At 36.5% G+C, this 16,161-nt stretch overlaps 1 protein-coding gene and 2 non-coding genes across 3 annotated transcripts in view; 2 read left to right on the forward strand and 1 right to left on the reverse strand.

Moving 5' to 3' along the window:
• Positions 1-3,022: 3,022 nt before the first annotated feature.
• TRNAR-CCU (transfer RNA arginine (anticodon CCU)) lies at positions 3,023-3,095 on the reverse strand. Its single transcript has one exon. It is a non-coding gene; the product is annotated as a tRNA-Arg (tRNA).
• A 1,480-nt stretch (positions 3,096-4,575) lies between these two features.
• On the forward strand, positions 4,576-4,648 carry TRNAR-CCU (transfer RNA arginine (anticodon CCU)). The gene has a single exon. It is a non-coding gene; the product is annotated as a tRNA-Arg (tRNA).
• Positions 4,649-6,462: 1,814 nt separating this feature from the next.
• The window catches only part of LOC150078107 (metabotropic glutamate receptor-like), a 103,753-nt gene continuing 94,054 nt past the window's right edge, over positions 6,463-16,161 (forward strand). Inside the window, exon 1 of the mRNA XM_090385029.1 lies at positions 6,463-6,721. The gene's annotated coding sequence lies outside the window, so the exon portion shown is untranslated. The remainder of the gene's footprint in view (positions 6,722-16,161) is intronic.

A 16,161-nucleotide genomic window follows, 5' to 3' on the forward strand; every position in this document is an offset into this window, starting at 1 on the left:
CTTCGAGGTGATCTGATTGAGGTGTATAAGTCCTTGAATGGGTTGAGCACGCTGAATTCTGATGGGATTCTTCCACTTGCTCAGATCACGAACCTGAGGGGGCATAAATTCAAATAGAAGAAAGACAGTTGTAGAATAGATGTGCGGAAATTTGCGTTTAGCCAGCGGGTGGTAAATTGCTGGAACAAACTTCCATCTGTCGTTATCGAAGTTGATAGCTTAAATAAATTCAAGGAGGAATTGGACAAACTTTTCGAGGGAATGGATGTGTGAAATTGGGTTTATTAATTTTTTGTTTTTTTCGTTTTTGGCTAATGCTACATAAGCTCATACACTTGCTTTCTTGCATCACATGCCTCCGTTACTACTACTACGTTTTCATGTTTTTCAAGTGTTCCAGCAAAGACCCAAAATTAAGCCATCAATGCATCATATTCAGTTTCTTGATAAGTCTCACAAAAAATCAAAATCATTATCCTAGATGAAAGTATCCTGCATCATTACAGCTAAGGACAATTCTGAGACAAAACTTCTACTCGGAATAATGACAGTATTTTTACAAGAATATGTAGAAAATTATAAACTGGCACAACAGGACAAAATCGAAAAGAAAGGTTAATCGTTAAACACGAAGACAAAAACCTCATGGAACGTCAAAGAAAATAGAAAGGCCACTGGACCCGTCTTATTCATCCAGCTTTTCATCTGGTGGGGGAGGATAAGGCAAGTTTTAAAATGGACGCGTCGTATGGAAACTTGGCAAATAATTATTACAATACCGGAAATATCTCCATTTGAGATGAAGATATTCCCGGTCATACCGACTGCCCTGATCCCAATTTTTGGAAAACGGCCATTCTGTAAAGGATAAAATATTACCAAACAGAGATAGGAATCCCAGAATACTGATACAACAGAAAACGCACTTCGTTTATTTTTAAATTGTGTCGTTTGTTATAAGAAAGGAAGGGGTGGATTAATTTTATCTCTTTGATGTCTTAAGAAAGCCATTTTTACTAAATAAGCTGCCACACCTTCAGTTTTTCTTTATTTAGGTATGTCACGTTACGGATGGATAGTGTTTTAAGCATAAAGCCAACGGACTAATCTAGGTGTAGAAGCTTTAGCACGCGACATTTGTAATTCTTGGAGCAGGAAAAATGTTTGTTCTCACTATGATTATTTCCGTGTCGATTTTTAACTGGCACCGCGAGGATATTATCTTTGCCGGTTCGCAGATCGAATGTGGAAACTAATGGAGAGGTTAAAACGCGACCACAATATGAGTTCAGTAAACTGAATGACACAAATATTCTCGAAGGTTACAAAAAAAAAAACAAAAAACACCAGTTAGCATCTAAAAGAAGGAGGATTCTAATTCTAAAACTGAAGGAATGATACATTTCAAACATTCACAACACATCACATAACGAAAATGGCAAGTTACTACTTATCTTCACATTGTGTAATGTCCTTTTTTAATAAGAGATATCTCTGCCTCATTCTCTATGTGACTTATTTAAAAAGCTCTTAATTTTAGTAATTACTAAATGCCAATTTACTATATTCTTTATATATAAGATGGCGCTTCTTAAGATGAACCTACAAGCTGTACTGTAATTAACTCAAGTTGGTTACTTTTGCTAAAGGAACGCGGTATGTAAAATGAAGTACATTTGAAAGGGTCGAAAATATAATCTTCATTGAAACTGGTTTTTTTTATACTAAGGGAACATCGTTGGTTGCTTGGAGATTCCTTGAAGGCCCAACTGCTTCGATTTCATGTGGTACCACATGTCATCTTTTGTGCACAATAAACCTGCACAACTGGGATGAAAAACCTCGAAATCTTTCCTTTGTCTAAGAATTTAAGACTACTGGACTTGAAGAATTTCTAGTGTCTCAGGCAATTTCAATCCAACCACTCGAGACAAGTCGCAACTTGTGATCCAACTATATTCTTACTGAGGACATTGAAAGGAGTAATAAAAATACGCTTCTACTAAAATCGAATAACTAAGAAGCATCAATTTGTTTATTTAAAATAGAAAAACTTACAAAATAATATAACTGAGTTTACAATTATTTTTATCATAAGTTTTGTGATGACGATTTTATGTTGCAAAAGGTCCTGTTGTTCATTTACTTGTTTGTTTTATTTGTCTCTTAAAATCCGTCGGTGTCTAGCCATCCATTCATTCTAGTTGTATCACTCTTTGTTCGAAAGTACCGAATGTTGCTATGTTTTTTTTTATTTTGCCAGTGATGGTGTATTTGCGTCGAAAAATAATATGTGGTTCAAGAAAACAGGCCTATTATTATAATCATTATTACTGAATTTATTCTTATCTATTTATTTCAAGTAAATAGAGAACAGAAACCTCATGATTAGAAAGTTACAAAACATCATTGTACAAGCAGAGCACAACCTCATTCTGTACATAGCAATGAGGAAGCAAGGTTTACCTACTTGGAGTAGTGTGTTTTATCTAGAGTAGTGCAATACTTGGGCAATTCGTAAAGAAATGCCTCCAAAATATGAGATTGAGGCACTAAATAGAAAACCTTATTTGCTTATTTCTACAGCCAGAATGACGCTATGCCTTATTTGAACAATAACATTTTATTATTTGAAAGAGAGTTTTGCTTTATATAATTAAAAATAACAATTTTTGACGACTCATTGATTTATATAAAGCGTAGGTTCGAGTCCTGTCAAAAAAGCGGAATTTTTATATTAACAAGGTGGACGGATTAGTCGGTTTCAAGAAAGGGTTGAATGGTGTTATCTTTCGGAAAAACCTTATTCAGAAAGTTTGCAATTCAGCAGCTCAGTGAATGTTATGTTAGATGTACCGCGTTTTCTTGTCTTCGCATGCGCAGACTATTATAGTCGTTATCTATAATAACCATTATAGGTTCGAAACTGTTACTTTTCCTAATACTGGCCAGCAGATGAAACATGTATGGTACTCGGTCATTTTATGCGATTTCAAAAATACAAAAGAAAAAAATTCCTTTTAACCCCTGGCGGGACTCGAACCCACAATCCCCGGTTTAGGAGACCGATGCCTTATCCATTAGGCCACAGGGGCTTATAGTGATATTAATGACCATAACCATTATAATTTCATTATGGCATCATGGCTAGGGGAAGAGAACTATGTGTTCAATTCATGTTTGTTTGTTTGGGAATTTATTAGATGCATCGGCATCTGTGGCCATAGTGCACCATTCAATTCATAGGTCAAAGTAAACGTTATGAATGCATTAATTCATATGTGAGCTATACAAGAACCTTCCTTTCTTAAGAGTAGGTTCCATATATTTCTTAATCTTAACAGATTTCAGTAGATTGGCGGTTGGAAATCTGCGGTTTATAATTACAGAAAGCCCCTGTGGCCTAATGGTTGAGGCATCGGTCTCCTAAACTGCGGTTCGATTCCTGACAGGGGTAAGGGAGGATTTTTTTTTTTTTTTAATCCTCTTCTATGCAACAGTTCGTGTGTCGTAAACTCTGGTCCACTCTTCTTCTGGAGTGCAGAAATTGTTGTCTGATCACCTGCATTCTAGAATAATTTGTACAAGATGTGCAATGAAACTACTTGTCCCTTGTTTGGAGGGACATATTATTATTATTAGCCATATAGGTCAAGGAAGCCTGAGGCTTATGCTGCACCAGCTAAAAGAGAAATTTCAAAGTTACCCAGAGAGAGAGAGAGAGAGAGAGAGAGAGAGAGAGAGAGAGAGAGAGAGAGAGAGAGAGAAGTAGAAGGGAATCACCAAGAAGAGAAGAATGATGATATCCAGCTCAGGACCCTGGGTGTTCGAAGCCCATACTCACCAGATGTGAGTCCCTGGGGTTAATCCTTCACATGCGGACATATTAAAGACCAGCCTGACTATAAGTCTGTGGAGAACTCTCGAATCAGGCAATATTCGGCCTCTCATCTCCATGAGGGGGGACAATAATTCCCTCAATGCCTCTCTCACTAGGTTGATCCCTACCACATTTACAATAATTGTGACGCCCACTAGGAACGTGCTCTGTGAATAACAGCCAGTCAGTTCGTGTGTCGCACTCCGGAATAATTTGCACAATTTGTGAAAATTACTCTGGAGTGCAAGTGCAGAACTCTCGAACCAGGCGAAAATTGCCTTGTTCGAGAGTTCCCTACAGGATATTGTATGCAAGAGCAGTTAGGTTGGTCATGTCCATATATGGAGGACATGCCTCTCCAAACAAGTAGTTTCACTGCTTGTCATTCCTTCGGAGAGGTTTGGGTTTGAGTCCCGTCACAGACTGGACGAATTTCCAAAAACCTCAAGAATAGTTCAAGGATTTTCCCCAGTGAGTTATTCGTACTGGTTTAGGAGACCCGTGCCTTATCCATTAGGCGTATAATGGTGCTCATAATCATGTTAATCGTTTTAGAGTGTAACCTCTAATAGGGAAGTTAATGTTTCCAATCTGAAGTGCGTGTTAAGTGCCTAAGGCCCTAAGCAACTAAGGCATCAGAATATTATAATATTCTGACGTCATTGATAGCCATTGAACGGTTAACATATGAACAAGCCCCTGTGGCCTAATGGATAAGGCATCGGTCTCCTAAACCGGGGATTGCGGGTTCGAGTCCCGCCAGGGGTTAAAAGGAAATTTTTTTCTTTGTATTTTTGAAATTGCATAAAGTGATTAGATTATCACACATTTCAGATTCTGGACACTATTAGGAAAGGTAATAGTTTCAAACGTAATGGTTATAATAGCCACTAATTGCGACAGCCTGGAGCTCTCTTCAGGAAGAATTAATCTTATCTTATCATTAATTTCTTCCTTTAAGCGAGTATGATTATTGTCAATAAAAACCCATCTTTAAGAAATCCAGGACAAATAAAAAAGAGGCTTTAAATTTACTCGGAATCTCTTAAAAACCAATAATTGGTTTCCTAATTCTTTTCTCCTCAAAATCCCTTGTGGAGAGAGGAAAACAAACGAAAAATGTCCCTCAACTATCTAATAAGATGATTTTTTTTTAAAATTTATTGCCAAATTGAACTCGAAAGGACCGCTGTAGGGAATAAATAAAATACACAGTGACCCAAATTAAACTTAGCCTCTTCAAGCACTTAGGGAGAACCAGTTTCGCGATTTGGGCAATATTTGGCACAGTGTATACACATAGTGGAAGTGATTGCGGAATTTAAAAAAAAAAAAAAATTCATTTTTGTCACTAGGTGGCGTTTGTTTGGTCAATTAACTAACAAAATGGGCGTTTGGCTATTTAACAATTAGCTAGCAAAGAGCCCATTACGTCCATAACACAGAAAGAATATTGTATACTCTTCTTCCCTTCTGATATGGAAGTTGATTTTTTTTTTTTTTCTTTTTTTGACGCAAAGGTTCACATCTAGGTCTGCTGATACCCTTGTCCAAAGAGTTCATTTCTGTATGTTTTACTTGTGCATAGTTTCTCCGGATCAATGTTGAGATTGATCATTAACCATTAATTAATTGATTAACCATTAACTAATTGTTAATTGCAAATAGATAAACAGGTCTGATGCAGGCGAGTTTGTTTTGTGTTTTTAGCTACGGTGCCGTTCACAAATGTAATCTGATTTCTTTTTTTGTTGAAAACCATTTGTGCAATTTTTATTTTAGTTTGGCTCTAACCCAGTGCTGCCTAAATAATTCTTTCTAATAAATTAAAATCGTCTTTAATTAAACTTAAATAATTTTTTTAAAAATCGATGCTCATAACAAATCGTAACAGAATTAGAAAATTTTGAAATTCATAAAATCACATCGCTACTAGACTGTAAATAAAGAATTCTAAATTCTAACAGGATTATAATCATTTAACAATTCAACATTGTTTTATTAACAAAAAATAAAAAACCACGCACTCGCATTTTAGATCTTCCACACATCTTTAAAAGCTTTTAATACTCTTTCCAAGAATCTAGATTCCTTGGAGTCTTTATTAATTGCATTGCAAACGAGCTCATCGAAGAGACCATCACTTCGTGCGACTCAATGTTTTGATAGGTAAAACGTGTATATCGTGACACGCACACACTGTCCTCTCTATTTTTGTGTTTTCACTCAGTCATACCCTCACGGAAACTCACTGTCGAGGTCTCCGCTGCATTGTGGAGAAAATGGGTCATCGTTCTACAAGTTTCATTTCAACAGTTCTGTCCCTAATTACGATGCTCCAAACATCATTTAATCAACCACGACTAACAGTATCTGCACTCTTCTCCTTTCTATAGGCAAACGTCACGTTGGTTGTGCTCGTTGTAGCGTAGCCTTGCGGGAGGAATTAGCAGACGACAGCCATACTAGCAGAAGTTACCGCAAACACATCACCGAAACTTTGGAGTACATCTGACGTCTGCTTCTACGTTTCGAGTAATGTAGTCCTGACTCATGACACGTGGTACTCGCTATTGTTCCAGTATAGCACGCGCAGAATTGACAAACGGTCCGGTGTGCGCGACAGTCTTCGAGAAACCATTCAGGTACAGACTATATGGGAGCAGGTGTTCGTAAAAGAGGTGGTCTCTATGTGTGCGCGTGTATAGTGTGACAACGCCAAACTACCCCGAGATGGTTGTTTACGAGTGGATGGCAAGCTTTATCAGAATGCGCCGTATTTTGCAGCTTTCGTCATGTGAGTTAAAATAACTGAAAAGTGTAAAAATTGGATAAGGAAAGGTAAGTTTTTTCCTACTTAAACTTTAATTAGACTCGTTAAATAAGAGAGATGTTTCCATAGTAACAAACAAAATTCGTTTATGTACCTTGGTAAATGTAACCATGGTAACAACGAAAATATTTGTTGCGGTTATGTGTTAATTTCTCCAATTGTAACTATGGCAACAACGAAACTTTTTTTGCGATTATGTGTTAATTCCTCCAACTGTAACCATGATAACAACAAAAATATTTTTTGCGGTTACGTGTTAATTTCTCTAATTCTCACCATGACAACGAAAATGATTTTTGCAGTTATGTGTTAATTTCTCCAATTGTAACTATGGTAACAACGAAACTTTTTTGCGGTTACGTGTTAATTTCTCTAACTGTAACCATGATAACGATGAATTTTTTTTCCTTGCAGTTATGTGTTAATTTCTCTAACTGTAACCATGGTGACAACGAAAATGTTTTTTGCGGTTACGTGTTAATTTCTCCAATTGTAACCTCTAGAAATGAAACGTTTCTATTAACTCTGAGATGCTACCTCAAAGATTTTGGTGATTATCGAAAATTACAGAATGAATGCCTAAAAAGAAAACAGTTCTGATAAAATATGTTAATATGAATCAACGTTTTTCCTAACAAGAAACGGACACTATAAACAGTTTATAGTCTTAACACAACCTTAACTATAAATGATAATGAAATATAATCAAAACACTCGTTTTATCTAAAAGATGTCCGAGCCTTTCATGATGTGTTTCCTGTTGCACATAAAGGTTGCCAGTAAATAGGATGCAACCAATGGCGTAATTAGCTGACCAATTTTAATTTTCATTTATTTACCAGTTTTGTTTTTAATTATATGTATTCGATATTAGCCATTTCCACTGCGAGTATTTTATATGCGCAAAAGCAAAATGAAATGAAAGAAAAAGTTTGGAAATAGGTAGGAAAGGACCTGTTTATTTGAGCCCAAGGCGACAGTATATATTGCTTATACCACTTGTCATTCTTTTTTGAAAAGTCTCAGTTCGAATCCCATGGGAGAGTGGAGGAATTATTTAAAGCTTATTTAAAAGAAGTTGTAGTTAGTCGATCTTAAACGAAGGGAGTACAGTTTATCGTAGTAAGTTATCCACAGTTTTTCGGCCCATGACCTTATAATACGCTCTGCGCAATGTCTTTAGACGCTAATACGCTTTATAAACAACAGTCAAATTTTAAAGTTACTAAATGGAGGCATATCCTTTTATTGATGAAAAATCTTTAATCACAAAAAAGTTTGAATTATTTAAGGTAATTGTATTAATTAAATACTTCTTTTTTTAACTTATTTTAAAATAAATGAAAATTTACTGAAACACATTTTTTTATAGATAGTTCATGCAATAATATGTTAAAAAGTTTCTTTCAAATCGTAGTGAAATTTCGCATTATCATCAGATCGATCAAGTGAGGTTTAAATCCAAAAGTGTGGGACAATTAATAATAATAAAAAAAAAAATTAAAAATCCTCAGATCAGAACTTCACATATTTCAGGTAATATGTGCTCTAAAAATGAAAAAGAAATGTTTATAAAAGAAAAAGTATTTGGTTTAATATCTCATAAATATAATTACACAAACATATTTTCGGGATAGTTAAACAGCACTGCAATAAAATAAATCAGAAACCAAAGATTTTACTGGATAATATTTAATTAAACATCCTCCTGCTATTGTAGTAGGATTTTTATGAGCATCAACGACTACAGCTATATTGGTCCGTATATACTGTCGGTAAATCGCGTGTGTTCTGTAGTCGTAGTCAATTTTATCTTTGCTGGACGAAAAATCCGAGTTTCCGGGTGAAAAAAAACATGGAAAAAACCTGAGATCGACTAACTCAGCCACGTTGTGAAAAATGCCCATAAAAATTCTTCGAGAGGGGAATGAATGTGGGGAGGATGGCGATTCTACCAACTATGCTACCCACGAGGACACATCCTCCTGCCTAATAATGTTTTGATCATCTTATAAAATATGTGCTCATTGAATTTATGTTAGATTTATATAATACTGAAATTAATTGTTTCATCTTCCAAAATATGTGTTGTTTCAACGTTTCAATTATGTGCGGAATATCAAACAAAAATGTCAGATAAATTTCTGAAGTGTGCTCTTGAAATACAGAGCAAAAAAAAAAAGCCATCCAGAAAGCCATTCCATAAATGTATTGAAGGATTCAGCCCGTTTTTCTGGGTATTAACAACTCGCTTACACTTATAAAATATTTCATAGTGAAATTATTTCATTCCTTCAACCCGAAAATTTCACCTAAGGTAACAAATTTTAATTAAATGCATTTTGATCAACTGAAGCACGTAACTCATGACCTCTGTTATCAAATTTTCAGAATGTCCAATTTTTAGTCATATAAACACAACTAGATGCGTCAATAGTTTATTCAATATGCCAAGTACACTATACGGTATGGTATAGTTTGACCATTTAGAAAAGAACTTGCACAGTAGAACAGTTGCGCACGAAGAGAGGTCATATTGCAATTTTAATGGAATTCTCCACTAAAAACTTAACCAGCGAGTTTTTGAATGCGTCAATAGTATGTTAAATGTTGCATCTTCTAAAGAACAAAATTCTCCAAATTGTTTGGCGCGTACTGTATGGTTTGCAAAGTATGACAATATTTTACAACGACCACTTCCACATCTCAAGGTCCCACGATTCTATTGAACTGTGTAGAAAAATGCGAATGCCTTTTAGGATTTCGTATTTAATAGATATTTTTATATTCACATATATAAACGTTTATACAGATAGGGATATCAGTATTCTCTGTAATCCTCACTGGGAGTTAAATGGAAGAGAGCGATTATAAATGGCCACACTTCTCTTCATAGACCAATCTCAACAGCGAAGTTATACAAAGTTCAGTGTTGGGTCCCTTATTTTTAACTGATATATTAATGTTATTTTTTGCATTTGCAATTTCATGTCTAAATTTGCTTGATACAAAAGGTAGAAATAATTAATGGCATTAATGAAAGTATGCTATTTGAACAAGATACAGATAAACTAGGTAGATGGATTTTAAAATGGCAATTGAGTTTTGCATTGAAAAATGCAAAGTACTGTAACTGGACAGCAACAATCACAGAAAAACATTCCAATTGGGTGGCACCAAACTTAAGGTAGCGGATAAAGAAAAAAAGAACCGTGTGGTTTATTGTACAGTCTGTAATGAAGTTCTCTGATCAGTGCAGACCAACTGCTAGAATAGCTCATAGAAACTCTAGTTGCATATAGGAATTTTACCAGCAGGAGAAAAAAGTTGATTATCGTACTTCAAACAGGTGCGAAAACTTCATTTTTAGGGAGAGTGTAGATCTGTTGGAAAAAGTGCAGATGACAACAAAATTCTTTTGGGACACAAAAAAATATTCTCACCAAGAAAGACTTTAATTTCGTCTGCAAACTAGGCATCTGCGTGGATTCGTAATTAGGGTGTTTAAGGTTTTAAGTGGATTGAGTAACAAAATACTAATGGCACACCCTTACTCTTTCTCAGACGATACCCACGAAGACATAATTTCGAATTTGAAAAGGATGGTTGAAGAACGGATGTGAGAAAATTTGCTTTCAGTCAGAGCGCAATTGATAGTTGGTTAAACTTTTTCCTGGTGTCGTGGAAGTGTGTAGTTTGAATAAATTTAAAGAGGACTGAACAATTATTAGAATAGGCGGCCAAATTGAAGTAGTTACTTTTTTTATTGATGCTGGATAAATTTGCATCATTTTGACAATATTAATACTATGTCAGGTCCTGGTGGGTAGCACATTTGCTATAGTCACTGTCCTTCCAACACCGGGTGGAGTTCGAATCCTGTTAGTGACGCGAGGAATTTTGGGCCTTTTTGCACAATGTGGCTGCTTTAGTCAGTTCAGGCAATGGTACCATGGTTTTTTTTCTTCCGGATATTCTGATATGGTTTTTTTATCCCGGATATTTTTCGCCCACAGAACACACGCCATTTATAGACATATTATATACAGCACAATATGACCTAAGTTGCTGATGCGCCTAAAACTCTACAATAACGTTACTAAATCAAAATTTAATTTTAAAAAAATAATAAAAATCGGAGGGATCTGGATTCGAATCCAGCCGAAAAACTATTCCAATCGAAGTAAAAGTAATCAATCGATCTTAGACATAGGTGTAGGATTTTTCCTGATGAGTTACTGGGAGGCTTCCATTCCACACATCTTGCAAATTAGCACACGAGCATGCACTTGTAGAGATAAATCGTATGAAGTGGTTCATTATAGATAAATACTGCGTGTTCAGATTCTGCAATAACAGCTAGTACAATGTTGAGTAATATCGAATCAGATTTTATAAATTTACGAGACAATAAGAATCTCCGTTATTATTTCTTAGGTCTAAATAAGAGGTGGATGATCATATTTCAACTACTCGAAACATTTTAAAGCCTTGTGTTGAAAGAAATATTTGCATCACTTACTGACATTGGCTTTTCTTCGAATATATGCAGTTTATGTCATTATTTGTGATTATTGCAAATTGCAATAACCATAATGGAATCAAAGATGCATTTGCCATTGTTTCTTCGGCATGAGAAGTAACTTTTAACGGACCTACCTGTCAATCTCCTCTTTCTTCAGTACCACTCTCTTTCCTCGCCATTAAGCGGGAAGGAAACATCCAGCCGTGTAATACGTTGGGCAATAAGCCATTTCCTACGATTTACCTGGTAGTAACAACTATGGTAACCGTGATGTATCTAAAAGAAGGTCTCGTGCTAGTGGCACACATTATTGTAGGTGTAGTTGTCGTGACAGCTTGCATTGTCTTGGTAGTTTTAAGTTGACAGTTGGGGAAGGGGATCTTATGGAGCAGAATAACGTTCATCATTCTGACATTGAACAAAATTCGCTATAGTTTTGCAATATGTGGAATATTTTGCTGTACTTTTATTATATAAGGGAACTGCGCTATTTGTGCATTCTAGTGTGAAGGTAGAGGTATATTTAGGCACAAACAAGTCGTTACTAATATTATGCGATGGCCGTACCTAATTAGTTATCTTAAATGTAATTTACGATATGAAATTGCTACAGACAAGAACAGAAGATGCAAATATGTTCAAATTCTACCTCCCACTATATATTTAAGCAATTATAGGTAAAAAAAAAGTATATATGGAAAGTTATTTTTTTTGTATACTAATTATGTGAATGTAATTGAAAATCTCTGACAAAGAATACAATCTAATGACAGCGCCATCTCACGAATTTCCTTGTTATTCATGAAAAAGTCTATATTTGGAAAGCAAATTATCTCTTGCTATTTCAATATTCTAGACGTGTTAGTGTATACTGTATGCGTAATGCACCTATTGGCTTCACCAAATCTATCCGTCTGTCTGTTTGTCCGTTCGCATGTAATAACTCGACTCTTAATGCATAGATTTTCATTAAATTCTATATTTGGCTCGTTTTGAAAAATTTGTCGAGTCATTCCAAATTTTATTAAAATTGCACCAATAGAAATCTGGAAATTATTATTTCGTACATTATTTTATTATTATTTTATCTGTATATAGTGCAGTTTAGTTGGCACTATACGCAATCGTCTACCATGCGTTTGGAGAGGCCTAGGTTCGATTCCCATGGTCTGATCCTGTCAAATATATAGATATGCATAACTCAATTTATTCACTAAATTGATTTATGTTACTTGGTTTCTTTGCGCATTCATTCTTCGATGACAACTTCAGTTTCTGCTCTTAGTTCCTGAATAGTATGTGGGTCGTTGCAGTAAAAATTTCTTCCGAAATCCCCTAAAACAAGTCATCATAGGAATTAAAGTTTGCATTTACACTCCAGTATAAAATTAAAGTTTGTTTTTATACAATCAACCTTATACAATCAACCACTCACTGGAGTTACAGTTTCGTTGTTCTCACGGCAGCCGATATAATAGTGTTCAATTAACAATGAGCTGTGAATACAATGGCTACCCCCAATCGTACCCAAACCTTGCGAAAGAGGTGTTTTGCAATACTGAATCCCATATTTGACATAGCCAAGAATACAACAGCACACACGTTGCGTTGACCGTGATTCTAGTTCACTTCACTGCTAAATATGGTAATGGTCTGTATTCTTTATCTTCTGAACTCATGTGACCTATGTCTAGAAATTTCCAGGAATTTACCAATACGATTTTTCGGTTCTGTGCGTCTGTTGGTAAGATGGTGGCCGCAGAGGGAGTACTTGACGTTTCACAATGAAATGGGAACCACTGTTTAAAGTATTAGCGACGTTGGAGGGAGGTTAGGGTCCCAGAATGTCGAGACCGAAAATTATTGTACCTGCAGCATATATAGCAATACTCTGTAGCAACTTAGTCGACATGATACATCGCTGTCTGTTGCACTTGTTTGGAGAGGCCAGGAATCTATTCCCGTCAACGACTGGAGGAATTTCTAAAGCCCATTGAGGCTGTAGTTAGCCAATCTCAGGCGGAGGGAATAGACTTTTTCCCAAGTTATTCCAAGAAAAAGAAGGGTATCTAAATATATTTACATTTAATGACTATTTAAATTAAAAGAAACAAATTTGAATTTTACTGTCTTAATTAACATAAAGAAAGCAAAAATTTTTATAGGACTTATCACATAAACAAATTGACACTGATACTTCTGATTAAAAACTGTTTGCACGGTAATATGACTGTGCGTGTCTGTGTGACTTTTATAACGTTTTTCCCCCACGTGTCAGCCTTCCCCTAATGTTACATTCATTAGCTCTTCTATCAATGCAGCAGAGTCTGAAGTAGTACACAAAGCTGATATAACAATCTTTATAGCGTTGCACTTTTTCACGTGCGTTTACCGCACTATTAATATAACGGCGAGTCTTATCAGGGCCGGATCATGCCGGATATCGTATTTTGCTGTCGAAAGGCACAAAAGACAAGACTGAGACGAGATTGGCCATCAGAATAAAGCGGATACATAATTAGAACTGATTACACAGTAAGTAGCCAATTCTACAAATTTCCCAGCAGCTGGAAACCGAAAAGTGGTGTAACGCATAAAGCACAAACGATATTCAGTGAAATTTCATGCACGGTGGTCGCCTGCGCATACACGCCATTTTAGGAAAACAGGAAATTCGAACAATAGATCGCGCGTGGGAGAGCAACCGATGGTCGACAGAATCAATAGGGCATGCTGAAAGAAGCGAAATGCGAGACTAGAGTTTAAAATAATTTGAAAAAATTATCGGAGAAATAAATAATAATTTACCACAGGCTTAATTCGGAGTGTAACTCGTTAAAATAAAAAATAATAATAATAACTAGGGAGCTGCGCTCGCTTCTTTTGATAAAATAAAATATTTACAGAAGGTTTCGACGCTGTGTGTGTCTCTTCCTCAGCTATCAATAAATACGTTACATATGGAAATCAAGAATTGTACCGCGTGGTCATGCTAGATAAACAAAGCGCGTGCACGAGATTTATCTAGCATGACCACGCTTAAACAGAAGCCTGTTTTACCATAGTAAAAACAACTGTTACGTATTACCACGTAACCAGCATCCCTCTTCTCCCATTGGCTGAATAACTATCACTAGGAGGAAAATTATTTTAATGTATAGAAAGATAATAAAATAAAATATTTGTGTTACATTCTTTTTACCTTATCGTAGGAATATCTATCATCATATTTACCACATACTTGAGTTTTTTGGATAACAAAAGAGGAAATAACGGCACCACATACCAATTCTTTTGCCTCTTAAGTAAAGCATGTAGAAATAAAAATAAATAGTACGAAAACGGATTTGTTAATTACATCTGAATGAGTGGAGAATCCCTTTCTTTGGTAAACCACGAGAGACTGTAACAGTCACGTCACGCATCCAGTAATTTCTAATTTCTGGCTTCCTTTGTGCGCGCGTGAATCCGTTAAATAGGTCGCTATGAGGGTGTCGACAATGGCACTCGGTGTCTATAGAAGCTAATTATAGAGCACAATGGCAAAGGTAAGCTGACGCCGAATGATAACAGTGCTCAAAGGAGGCAGTGGATAACTAGTTGCACGTGAACGGGCTTGCAATTAGTAAGAAGTTTCCAATTAATTAATTTCATTAGAAAAGTCAATAAGTCATGTAGCACTGTTCCGATTGACTTGAGGAGGATAAGGAGATCCATTTGGAGTGCAGATGGACCTCTCATTGCTTCACGTGCAGTTATCGTATAACTATAAATGCCGAGGATAACCGGAACGGACAACAGCCAGTATCTGGAGGATCCGAGGTCGCTAGAAGGTTGATCGACTTTGCAGAGAACAGAAGAGTGGATGCAGTCAGTGACAGATCTCCAGGAAACTCGGCGTTTCTTGTATTCCTATAGTTCCTTTATATTTGAATAATTCGTTTTCAATTCCGGGAAAGACATTCTAGAAATAAACACACATTATCGAATCTCACCATTAATGAGAAACACTGCCATCTTCTCCGAAGAGTTCACATCCTTACCGCAGGTCGTCTCCCGCCCTCTCAGAGGCCCTCCTAGGTAGCACAGTTGATATGATCAAAACTCCCCACAACGGGTGGAAAACTTCTGAGTTCGAATTCCGTCAATGACGCTGGGAATTTTTATGGGTCTCTTCCGGAAACTCGGGATTTTTGTCCAGCAATCAGTAAATCCACAGAACCCACGCAATTTACAGGCATAATACTGTATATATGGTGCAATATGGTCTAAGTTGCTGATGCACCTAAAACTCTATAACTACCACTACCAAGTGAGTGAAGCAAATTTTTTCTAGGTAAGAGTGAATGTATGAAGCAGATTTATCAGCCATTGAACGTGGGAAGGGAAGAAGGTAAGACTGATTTTCCTGGGGAAGATTATATAAAGGTTTTCGGGGGGGGGGGGGTTAACGCAGTCATCAGGGCGAGCTTGAAGTTTAACATTGACAAGGTACTGCATATGGGTAGCAGCAATTAATTCTCCACTACACCCAGGGTAGTGGAGAATTAAAAACCTGGGGGTAATTGTGCAGTCAGACATGAAATTCTCTGAACAGTGCAGACATGCTTCCAGGACAGCTCATGGGATTTTGTCAATGATATATAGGAACTTTGCTAGCAGGGATAAGGAGGTGTTATCCCTTTGTATAAGGCCATGGTTAGGCAGCATCTTGAATACTGTTTGTAGGTCTCACTTTAGGAAGGATGTAGATCTGCTGGAACGGGTGCAGAGAAGGGCGACCAGAATGGTGAAGGGAACAAAAGGGTGCCTGCAGCCAGTGGGTGGTTGATTGTTGGAACAGGCTTCCGTCTGTTGTTGTGAAAATGGATGGGTTGAATAAATTTAAGGGAGAACTAAACGAAATCTTGGAGGGTACGGATG

The sequence above is a fragment of the Mastigoproctus giganteus genome, chromosome 11 (assembly GCF_048544385.1).
Source record: "Mastigoproctus giganteus isolate SK-2022 chromosome 11, ASM4854438v1, whole genome shotgun sequence".
In the NCBI taxonomy this organism is placed as follows: domain Eukaryota; kingdom Metazoa; phylum Arthropoda; class Arachnida; order Uropygi; family Thelyphonidae; genus Mastigoproctus; species Mastigoproctus giganteus.